The 11,195-nt window shown below is 43.6% G+C and overlaps 1 long non-coding RNA gene across 1 annotated transcript; it reads left to right on the top strand.

Annotated features, from left to right (window-relative positions):
- The first annotated feature begins 3,687 nt into the window (after window positions 1–3,687).
- Window positions 3,688–11,144, top strand: LOC117519177. Its single transcript, XR_004563196.1, has 3 exons — window positions 3,688–3,698; window positions 3,865–3,871; window positions 11,017–11,144. It is a non-coding gene; the product is annotated as an uncharacterized LOC117519177 (long non-coding RNA).
- The last annotated feature ends 51 nt before the right edge of the window (window positions 11,145–11,195 follow it).

The raw sequence follows: 11,195 nt of genomic DNA, 5'->3' as shown, positions 1-11,195 counted from the left end.
GGTGGGTGTTGATAGGGGAAGGAGGGGGTGGGGAGGGAATGGAACATGCTTCAGTCCTGTGAAAATCAGTTTATTGTCTTTGTGAGATGAGATAAGAAAGAGCCAATGTTCCCCAGGCCGAAACAAATCCCTCTGGAAGAAACAGTCAGGCAGTTTGACATTCAGGCTTGATAAGACTGTAATGTTATGGTTACAGCAGTTAAATCACTTTTTAACAGTCACTTGCACAACCAAATCCCAATTATGAATTAAGAATATTCACAATTATGAATTAAGAATATTCACCAGCCTCTGAAATCTTCAGCTTCAACTGCAAGGCATGCATCTGCTCCAATGTCATCCAATTTGCATCTGAGTTCAAGAGTCATCGCAGTCTGAGAATGCACTGCCTTGCCAACATCGTTAATCATGACAGACAAGCAAGGGCCATGGTTCTTGATGCCGCCGTCTTGCCAATTTTCTGGTAGATCAAGGCAGCACATAAGCCAAAACGTACCAGCCCTGCTACCATGAGACCAAAAATGAATAAATAAATCCTCAACATCCTCAACGGAGAAAGGTGACAAGCATGCCACACACCAGGAAATCCAGGAGTCGAGGACATAGCTTGCAGGATATGTTCCATCTGGGCAGGTACAGTAGTGTCCAGAATAATAGTAGTGCTATGTGACTAAAAAGATTAATCCTGGTTTTGAGTATATTTCTTATTGTTACATTGGAAACAAGGTACCAGTAGATTCAGTAGATTCTCACAAATCCAACAAGACCAAGCATTCATGATATGTACACACTTATGGCTATGAAATTGGGCTATTAGTAAAAAAAAAAGTAGAAAAGGGGGTGTTCACAATAATAGTAGTGTGGCATTCAGTGAGTTCGTCAATTTTGTGGAACAAACAGGTGTGAATCAGGTGTCCCCTATTTAAGGATGAAGCCAGCACCTGTTGAACATGCTTTTCTCTTTGAAAGCCTGAGGAAAATGGGACGTTCAAGACATTGTTCAGAAGAACAGCGTAGTTTGATTAAAAAGTTGATTGGAGAGGGGAAAACTTATACGCAGGTGCCAAAAATTACAGGCTATTCATCTACAATGATCTCCAATGCTTTAAAATGGTAAAAAAAAAAAAAAAAAAAACAGAGACGCGTGGAAGAAAACGGAAAACAACCATCAAAATAGATAGAAGAATAACCAGAATGGCAACGGCTCACCCATTGATCAGCTCCAGGATGATCAAAGACAGTCTGGAGTTACCTGTAAGTGCTGTGACAGTTAGAAGACGCCTGTGTGAAGCTAATTTATTTGCAAGAATCCCCCGCAAAGTCCCTCTGTTAAATAAAAGACATGCAGAAGAGGTTACAATTTGCGAAAGAACACATCAACTGGCCTAAAGAGAAATGGAGGAATATTTTGTGGACTGATGAAAGTAAAAATTGTTCTTTTTGGGTCCAAGGGCCGCAGACAGTTTGTGAGATGACCCCCAAACTCTGAATTCAAGCCACAGTTCACAGTGAAGACAGTGAAGCATGGTGGTGCAACCATCATGATATAGGCATGTTTCTCCTACTATGGTGCTGGGTCTATATATCGCATACCAGGTATCATGGATCAGTTTGGATATGTCAAAATACTTGAAGAGGTCATGTCACCTTATGCTGTAGAGGACATGCCCTTGAAATGGGTGTTTCAACAAGACAATGACCCCAAGCACACTAGTAAATGAGCAAAATCTTGGTTCCAAACCAACAAAATTAATGCCTTGCAGATGTGAAGAAATCATGAAAAACTGTGGTTATACAACTAAATACTAGTTTAGTGATTCACAGGATTGCTAAAAAGCAGTTTGAACATAATAGTTTTGAGTTTGTAGCATCAACAGCAGATGCTGCTATTATTGTGAAAACCCTCTTTTCTACTTTTTTTTTTTTTTTTTTTTACTAATAGCCTAATTTCATAGCCTTAAGAGTGTGCATATCATGAATGCTTGGTCTTGTTGGATTGGAGAAAATCTACTGAATCTACTGGTACCTTGTTTCCCATGTAACAATAAGAAATATACTCAAAACCTGGATTAATCTTTTTAGTCACATAGCACTGCTATTATTCTGAACACTACTGTAGGATCCCCCAGTCCTGGCCTTCTTGTAGAAAAAATGGTGTCAATAGCGTTCAGAGACCAACTGATCAATTCCATGGTTAATCCAATAGTTGTCCAATAGATCCAGAATATATAATATAATTTGAGGAATTCACAGTCTGGTGAAGTAGGGACTTGAAGCATAAAGTCAGAGAACAGAGATAAGGGAGAGTGGAGGAGATGTGACCGCCCTTGTCGGAGTCCCAAGTCTATTATATATATATATATATATAGAGAGAGAGAGAGAGAGAGAGAGAGAGAGAGAGAGAGAGAGAGAGAGAGAGAGAGAGAGAGAGCCGGAGGTCGATGATCGACTTTGTAGTCATATCATCTGACCTTCGGCCACGTGTCTCGGACACCCGAGTGAAGAGAGGGGCAGAGCTGCCGACTGATCACCACCTGGTGGTGAGTTGGATCCGCTGGGAGGGTAGGAAGCTGGTCAGACCTGGCAGGCCCAAACATATCGTGAGGTCTGCTGGGAACGACTGGTGGAACCCTCTGTCAGCGAGGTCTTCAACTCCCACCTCCGGGAGAGCTTCTCCCAGATCCCGGGGGAGGTTGGAGACATGGAGTCTGAGTGGACCATGTTCGCCACCTCCATTGTCGATGCGGCTGCTCATAGCTGTGGTCGCAAGGTCTCTGGTGCCTGTCGCGGCGGCAATCCCCGAACCCGGTGGTGGACACCGGAAGTAGGGGATGCCGTCAAGCTGAAGGAGTCCTATTTATCTTTGTTGGTAGGTGGGACCCCAGAGGCAGCTGATAGGTACCGGCAGGCCAAGCGTGCTGCAGCCCGTGCGGTCGCAGAGGCAAAAACTTGGGTCTGGGAGGAGTTCGGAGAGGCTATGGAGGAGGACTATCGGACGGCCTCGAAGAGATTCTGGCAAACCATCCGGCGCCTCAGGTGGTGGAAGCAGCTCTCCACCAGCGGGGAGCTGTTGACCCTGACTGGGGATGTTGTCAGGCGGTGGAAGAAGTACTTCGAGGATCTCCTCAATCCCATCGTCACGTTTTCCGAAGAGGAAGCAGAGACTGGGGACTCAGAGGCAGACTCATCCATTACCCAGGCCGAAGTCACCGAGGTGGTTAGAAAGCTCCTCGGTGGCAGGGCCTCTGGGGTGGATGAAATCCGTTCTGAGTACCTTAAGTCTCTGGATGTTGTGGGGCTGTCTTGGCTGACACACCTCTGCAATATCGCGTGGTGATCGGGGACAGTGCCTCTGGATTGGCAGACCATGGTGGTGGTCCCTCTGTTTAAGAAGGGGGACCGGAGGGTGTGTTCCAACTATAGGGGGATCACACTCCTCAGCCTCCCCGGTAAGGTCTATTCCAGAGTACTGGAGAGGAGAATTCGACCGATGGTCGAACCTCAGATTCAGGAGGAGCAGTGTGGTTTTCGTCCTGGTCGCGGCACACTGGACCAGCTCTACACGCTCCATCGGGTGCTCGAGGGTTCATGGGAGTTCGCCCAACCAGTCCACATGTGTTTTGTGGATCTGGAGAAGGCGTTCGACCGTGTCCCTCGCGGCACCCTGTGGGGAGTGCTCCGGGAGTACGGGGTCCGGGGTCCTTTGCTAAGGGCTATCCGGTCCCTGTACGACTGCAGCAGGAGCTTGGTTCGCATTGCCGGTAGTAAGTCAAACCTGTTTCCAGTGCATGTTGGCCTCCGCCAGGGCTGCCCTTTGTCACCGGTTCTGTTCATTATTTTTATGGACAGAATTTCTAGGCACAGCCAGGGTGTAAAGGGGGTCTGGTTTGGGAACCACAGAATCTCATCTCTGCTGTTTGCGGACGATGTGGTTCTGTTGGCTTCTTCAAATCAGGCCCTTCAGCGTGCACTGGGGCGGTTTGCAGCCGAGTGTGAAGCGTCCAGGATGAAAATCAGCACCTCCAAATCCGAGGCCATGGTTCTTGACCGGAAAAAGGTGCTTTGCCCTCATCAGGTCGGTGGAGTGTCCTTGCTTCACGTGGAGGAGTTTAAGTCTCAGGGTCTTGTTCACGAGTGAGGGACGGATGGAGCGTGAGATCGATAGATGGATCGGTGCAGCATCTGCAGTGATGCGGTCGCTGTATCGGACCATCGTGGTGAAGAGAGACCTGGGTAGGGGGGCAAAGCTCTCGATTTACCGATCGATCTACGTTCCAATCCTCACCTATGGTCATGAGATTTGGCTTATGACCGAAAGAATGAGATCGCGAATACAAGCGGCCGAGATGAGTTTCCTCTGCAGGGTGGCTGGGCACTCCCTTAGAGATAGGGTGAGGAGCTCGGTCACTCGGGAGGAGCTCGGAGTCGAGCCGCTGCTCCTCAACGTCGAAAGGAGTCAGTTGAGGTGGCTTGGGCATCTTTTCTGGATGCCCCCTGGGCGCCTCGCTGAGGAGGTGTTCCGGGCGCGTCCCACTGGGAGGAGGCCCCGGGGAAGACCTGGGACACGCTGGGGGGACTGCGTCTCTCGGCTGGCTTGGGAACGCCTTGGTGTTTCCCCGGAGATACATATATATATATATATATATATATATATATATATATATATATATATATATGATCCTTGAATAGATAGATAGATAGATAGATAGAGAGATAGATTAATGAATAGGAAGACAAATGTTTCCTTTGTCCCGCATCATCCTATGGTTTTCACTGACAGTGATATAATCTCATTCCACAAATGTAACACTTGCACAGAAACACATAGAAACATGCACACAACCAGTCTGCACATCCAAACAAAGTAGCAGCACCGTAGGAAAAGATTAGAATGACAAAGGGGACTGGTTAGGGAGTCAGGGGAGCTATGGGGAGGAGGACAGCAGAGATGGAGATGCTAAATAATGGCTCTCTTGTGGATAAAATATAACCTGTGCCCGAAGAGGAGAAAGCATGAAAGCAAATATAACATTTTAGAGGGAGTGCGGTGAAACGAAAGTGTGGGCTCAGGAAGAGGGTGGAAGTATAGCAACCCTAAATCTAATTTTATTTTATTTATAAGGAAAAGGCAGTATGTGTACTAGGTTTCTCCTACATACAATCATATTTCAGTTGGTGGCAGCTCAATATCTAATAAAACAAACAACATAGTTCCAAATAATCACTATTTATATCATATCAGCAAGAGGAGATAGATGATTTTAAGTGGGATGCATGGTTTTGGATTAATGACTTGGATGTGCAGGTTTAATAGCTGACATAGTCTCCAATCACAGAGGATCGTTTTCCTTTATTCATGTAAGTACAAGCAAATATATGGAGCTTATAGGACTATACATGAATGGAAAAGAAAAAAATAAGAAGAGTCAAGGCCAGTGTAAATGCTAGGAACCTTTTGTAACCAATTAAATGACACTGCCTGCTGCTGAAGTTGGGTTAAAAGAAGGTCACGCCTCCTTTTTATCCATGTCCAATATGAGTAATAACATCATTAATCTTCTCACATGACCCAGAAGTAATTAATGTTCAGTTGTGTTGTGAATGAAAAGAGGAGCTGGGCTTTGAACCAGGAGTCTTGTGCTCATTGCAGAGGAGAAGTCAAAAGAACACAAGACAGCATAAAAAGGAAAGAGTCAGCTGCATTTAAAGGAATGAAGCCCTAGCATGAAAGCACTCAGGGAGCAACACGACACAGCTCCTCTGCACAATCTCACAAATCTCTTTTCATGCATTTATTGCACTTTCAAGTGCATATTTTTGCTGATCTGGAATGTACTTGTTTGAAAAATGCAGCTGTAAATGAAGGGTCGTGTGCCAGTATGAAAATATGTCAAAATTCCCTTTTAGTCTCATAACCACCACACTGGACGTTGGGTAGGGTCATGGAAACAAAGACCTTGTGTGCCTTTGTTGGTGAGGACACCTTAACTGAGCTTGAGTTTGCAGATGATACTGTGATCTTTGTGGAATAAATAGATGGTCTGATTTCAGCGTTGTAGAAGTTGAGTGAGGAATAAAAATTTGTGGGGTTGTCCTGGATCAGGACTAAGATCCAGGCTTTCATTCATTTCCTGGACTTGGCATTTAAGAATGCATTGGTATGTGGTGAAAGTGTGGAGGCATTCACCAGTTGCTGGACAGAGGGGTAGGTCCCAGTCTTTATCGTCCTGGTGCACCTGTCTGATTGTATGTTTGACAGATTTGGATACCAGCCAGTGACTGGACATCTTTGGTACGTGGTTAAGTCGGAGGCTCCTTGGATACTGCTGGTATGAATTTGTGTCAAATGAGTGGATACTTCTGGAGGCTCATATGAAGAGGATCAATTGGATGGTGAGGGAGCATCAGCTATGACATTTTGTCCATGTGGCACATTTCTCTGGCATGATCCAAGGCGGTCGGATGCTGTGGAGGTAATGGTCTGGAGATTGAAGGCGTTAACTTATGACCAGAGGACACTCACTCAGATCATCAAGGTCCCTAGAACAAGGTCCTTAATCCTCAAGGTGCTCCCAGTGTGCAGTTACTGTACATCATTGTAAAAGACGCTGAACATCCAGCAGATGGGAAAAAAACACTATAGAAATGTATTCTATCGACCATTTAGGGTCCTGGTCCTTCCTGTCTTAATGTGTGATAGTGAGGCTTGCGTGCTAATCTGTGACATAAAGTGATGACTGGATTCTTTGCTCCAAGTCAGGTGGATGTCAACTCTTGCCAAAGGGTTAAAATCCCCTTGCCAGGGGCCAAAGTCCCCTTGCCAAGTGACAAGCCAGGCAAAAACAGTTGGGAGGATTTTTTTTAACACTGTAATAAAGCATATAAACCATGAAATTATGCATGCACAGCAGGAGGGCATGCCATATCATGGCTAACCAGCATGCCACTTGCTACCTCATTGGGGTGGGGTGTGAACAGGACCTACTAACTGTCAGGATAAAACAAGGTCAAGTACCATTTAGTGGCCCACTGTTCCTCAAATGCCAGTAAAGCCTGTGCCTCGGCTCTCGACCTTGTCTTGTTTAATGAAATGTAATGGCCATGCGTAACTTGGCAGCTTGTTTTAAAGCCTGTGCACTTTGTCTGTGTGAGCCATACCATCTGTAATGCTAAACCTTATCACAGAATGAATAAAGTCCATGCATTCTGGCCGACTGGGCAGATTTGGTAAGTGTCACTGATAATAGATAGTGAAGTATTACCTAAATGTCACTAATGCTACTAGAAAGGAAGGGATGTTGCAGAACAATTTTCAGTTTTTTCATTCTCTTGCTGCCTTATAATCAGATACGCCGGCAGGGTTAAAGGCCATCAAAACATTGTTGCTTGGAGTTGCATAATAATACAGATAACAAGCTGATAATAGCATAATAATCCACAGATATCTCTCAACCTCTGCCATCACACACTCGTCACACCTTTCTGCACATATACCAGACAGCTTTACTGCTGAGGATGAGCCTCGACTGACAACACTCACTCGTGATTACCCACAGAAGACGTCAAGAAGTTTTCCTTGATGGAAAATGGTGACGCAAATTGACAATTAATCCTGTTGTAATTGGTTCAAAATGCACTCCAACCGGAGGCCAGTGTTTTGTGTGCACTGATAACAAACCGAGAGTAATTACTTGTGCGAGCAAAACCTTTACTTTATAGTAAGGTTACCTTTACTAAGGCAGTGATGCAAGCATTATCCCCCTGTTAGCAAAAAATAATGAACCATTTTGAAAAGCTTCAGGATGTAGCCTGTCAAATGGATTGAGTGAACAGGCAGATAGATAGATAGATAGATAGATAGATAGATAGATAGATAGATAGATAGATAGATAGATAGATAGATAGATAGATAGATAGATAGATAGATAGATAGATAGATAGATAGATAGATAGATAGATAGATAGATAGATAGATAGATAGATAGATAGATAGATAGATAGATAGGGTTTAACAATTAGTCAATATTAATCTAAAATAGATTTTAATTAAACAATACAATTAATACAATTACATTGATACACGGACTGTTAAGCTGTTAAAAAACTTCAAAGTTCAGAGTAAATAGGGGTATGTGCAATATGAGAATGTGTATTAGGGATATGTGCAATATGCATGAACCATATGTGCAAGACTGTTGTGCAAAAGGGTTATGTGCAATATTGGTGTGTGTATTAAGTTATGTGCAGTATGCATGAGTTACATAATTATGCCATGGCAGTTTTATTTGTGTAGCTCTTGGAGTCCAAGACAAATTTCCCGGAAGGGACAATAAAGTGTATTGTATTGTATCGTATCGTATCGTACCATACCGTACCGCACCGCACCGTATCGTATCGTATCATATCGTATCATACTGTATCGGATTGTAAAGTTCTCACATGATGGGTCATTGGATAGCAAAGTTTTTGAGTTGAATACAAAATCAACATGCCTGATTGTGTGGTAGGCAACATAATGGACAAATGTATCCATTTGAACTATACATTTGGTTCATAATTTGTAAATATTGTTTGTTCCAGTTTAGAATGTGGAAATTTATGCTATGCCAGCAACATGGTGTTTATATCTCCATTCTCTGCTTTCTGCTACTGTATGCAGTGGTGCCCCAAGTGGTGAATAATCAGAATCAGAATCACCTTTATTGTCATTGTAATTTGCATTGCAATCAGATTTGAGTTCAACTCCAAAAGGTGCTTTTCCGAGGTGCGAGTAATTGTTAGCCAAGTAAAAGATGATGAATTTTAACAATAAAATATTTAAATATATGTACAACTAAATAAAATGTGGACCAAAGTAAAATGTAAAATGAGAATTATTTACAACTGTGGAATAATATTGCATAGGAAATATTGCACATGGTTTACAGATATTGCACAAGAAACTTGAAAAGTGCGGATTAAAGTGGTTTGTTATTGTTCAGTGCAGTGATCGCTCTGGGGAGAAAGCTGTCCATGAGTCTGTTTGTCCTAGTTTTGATTGACCTATACCATCGGCCGGAGGGTAGTAGGTCAAACAGGTGGTTGCTGGGGTGGGAGGTGTCTTTGCTGATGCTGGCAGCTCTGCTGAGGTAGTGAGAGCTGGCAATGTCCTCCAGGCTGTGCAGAGAGCAACCAGTGATCCCCTGGGCCATTTTGATCACCCTCTGCAGCGCTCTCCTGTCTGCTGCTGAGCACCCCCCCCCCCCCGTACCATGCTGTAATGCAGTATGTCAGGATGCTCTGAATGGTGGCTCTGTAGAACAACACCAGCAGCTTCTCCTCCAGATTGTTTCTCCTGAGCACCCTCAGGAAGTGGAGTTGCTGCTGGGCTTTCTTCACCACCACTGTGGTGTTGGCAGTCCAGGAGAGGCTGTCAGAGAGCTGCACTTCCAGGAACCTGATGGAGCTGACCCTTTCCACACAGTGTGCCCATGGATGTAGAGTGGGGCTGGGTCAGCTGTGCCCTTCCTGAAGTCCAGGATTATTTATTTTGTTTTTGTGGTGTTTAGCGGCAGGTTGTTAGCTGAACACCACACTGTCAGTCGATTGACCTCATCGCTGTATCTGTAAAAGGCAACCAGAGACAGTGCCAATGTGCTGCACCACAGTAGTAGAAATCTGAATAAGACCCCTGGTCAGGAAATATGTATTTTAGTTTAAACAATGCAACGTTTGACTTCTTCTAATTTATCATGTGGAATGAATATCAACATTAAACAAAGAATTGTATCTCAAAGAACTGAATCATTCCATAATAAATGGACAGACACAGTGACTGACACAGACAGACAGCTTGACACAGACAGGTAGACAGATTCATAGCTAGGTCCAAACCCTCTAGTTTTTGAACAAAGTAACCCAAAAATGATTAAGACCATTCTCTATTATGTCTCCAAATCAAAATTGTTCAAGTAATATCTGCCCAGTAATGAAATGCATGTCGTCTCTTGATGTCACCTTGATGTCATGAGATGAAACTATTCCCATGTGTCTCACCTCATTACAATGTTAGCCTTAAAAAAAAAAAAAAACTTGGACCATAATGTAATTTAGACCGCCACGTCAGTCTCGCTGATGGCTGCATCCATCATTGTCAACAATGACTACATCAGTGCAGATCCCAAGGTTTCGCCAAAGGAAACTTGAATTGTGTCTCACTCAGGTGTCTCAAAGCATTGTGGGGAGGAAGAGACAAGCCTAAGTGAATGTGGCAGAGAACACCTTGCCCTGCTTATTCTGGACGCTGAACATCTTTGTGACTCTCACTCGAAAAGACACATAAGTTCTGAATGCAAATTTAGCTTTGGCGTGGGCGTCATCAAAAAACTTCCAACTTTTGATTGACTGTCAGAGTTCAATTAAAAAATTCCCACACCGTGTGCTCAGTGAACATAAAAATACCCGCGTGCGTTTTGTTTACTGCTGACATTTAAGCGGGCTAATGGCTACAGCGTCCTGGTATTCAGTTGGAGGCTATTTTGTTATATTTCATTATCGTGGCTCATTAGGATCAGCTGAAGGCTTCACAGGCACAGAGTTATGTCTGAGACTTCTCCTTCAAGTTGCAACTTCTAGTGTTAAAAAACACATTTAATTTAAAAAATAAACATCAAATGTATTTTTTTTCTTTCATCATGCAGAGGTTGATACTTTCAAACCCATTAATTAAAGTTTGTTTGAGCATCATCCTGCTCTTCTCCCATATCCGGCCTTTTGACACCACTGCTGTTTTACAGTACTGATCAACAATGAAAACACTCATTTTTGTATAAATATTAGTGTATTTAGCTGTGTTAGCACTATAGTTTTATATCCCCTCAGGGGTATTTCAACACAAACTAGGTGAGGGCAGCACACATTCTATGTGTGATGAAATGGATCCTATTTTTAGAGCTTTATCTGCACCAAAACTAGGAATAAAATTCCACATTCCTGATAACTATCAATCTGTCAATCCTTTCTGTGTCAGCTGGCTAGGCAAGGTTTCCTGTGTTGTGTCAAATTAAGCCACAGGCTCCACTCCTGGTGGTGCCCTTCCATCAATTCTTTTAAGTTTCAGCTTTGCAACCATACTCCCCCCGGAACCCAAAGACTTTGGTTTCCCGGACGCATATTGATTACAAAAAGAGTGATTGATGATTGATTTGGAAAGTATG

The sequence above is a fragment of the Thalassophryne amazonica genome, chromosome 1 (genome assembly GCF_902500255.1).
Source record: "Thalassophryne amazonica chromosome 1, fThaAma1.1, whole genome shotgun sequence".
Lineage (NCBI taxonomy): Eukaryota > Metazoa > Chordata > Actinopteri > Batrachoidiformes > Batrachoididae > Thalassophryne > Thalassophryne amazonica.
The sequence above is the reverse complement of the archived record's forward strand: the minus strand, read 5'-3'. Positions and strand labels throughout refer to the sequence as shown.